The sequence below is a fragment of the Schistocerca piceifrons genome, chromosome 9, assembly GCF_021461385.2.
Source record: "Schistocerca piceifrons isolate TAMUIC-IGC-003096 chromosome 9, iqSchPice1.1, whole genome shotgun sequence".
Lineage (NCBI taxonomy): Eukaryota > Metazoa > Arthropoda > Insecta > Orthoptera > Acrididae > Schistocerca > Schistocerca piceifrons.
This window is the reverse complement of record NC_060146.1, coordinates 23,055,923-23,056,791: the sequence shown is the minus strand read 5'-3', so window position 1 is coordinate 23,056,791 and position 869 is coordinate 23,055,923. Positions and strand designations below refer to the sequence as shown.

Below are 869 nucleotides of genomic sequence, written 5' to 3'. Positions count from 1 at the left end.
ACGTGCATAGATTTTTTACGTCGTTTCCTGTTGTTTTCGTTTATTACTAGTGGAATATTCATTTAGTTATTAGGCTTCTAGCTTTTGGTGTATTGCAGTATCACCAATTTTGCTATTTTTTATTATAGTGATTTTAGTTTAGGTACTATTTTACCTAATTATGTGACAATCAAAATAGTGATTAAAAATTTGAAATAATTTAAAAGGAAAGAAATGTGAAAGGACATTCGTACGAATGATTGAAGAGAAAACATTACATTATGTAAGGCAGTGAAGCATGCATGTGAAACGTGAGCAGGGAAGATGTTACATTTTTGGCAGACAAACACATTTAATGGATGTGAGTGGCATATACTATATTGTGACATGTTAGTAAATCATTTTTTGGAGGAGTGGCGAGAAACAGAGATAAGGCACATCCAGATCTTTTATAGGGAAGTTGTGCTGTGACAGGTCTCGTTATTGTACGTATGTTGCACTCGATTTTTGTGGGGTGCGAGAGGGGTAGGGTCAGTAGCCGTTTTGAAACGCATAAAAATACGTGCCGAAACCCGGGATCGAACCAGGGACCTTTAGATCTTCAGTCTAACGCTCTCCCAACTGAGCTATTTCGGCCTGCGAATATTTCCACCGTTATCAGTGCTGACACTCGGGCCGCCTTGATGACGTAAGCAGTAGCCACTCCGAGGCCTACGAGAAAGGCAGGTCGCGGCGCGAGCTTCACGAACGTAGGCTGGCTCGCTCGCTCGCTCCACTCAACAGACAAACTACGTTTCTACACCAGTTAACTGATAACTATGTACTTACGTACGAACGAGAATTGCATCTTCTACCCGAAGCCAGTATTAGGGAGCCATATTGTTATTAGT

General features: G+C 41.1%; 1 non-coding gene across 1 annotated transcript; it reads right to left on the bottom strand.

Moving 5' to 3' along the window:
* Positions 1 to 542: 542 nt before the first annotated feature.
* On the bottom strand, positions 543 to 615 carry Trnaf-gaa. Its single transcript has one exon. It is a non-coding gene; the product is annotated as a tRNA-Phe (tRNA).
* Between the last annotated feature and the right edge of the window lie 254 nt (positions 616 to 869).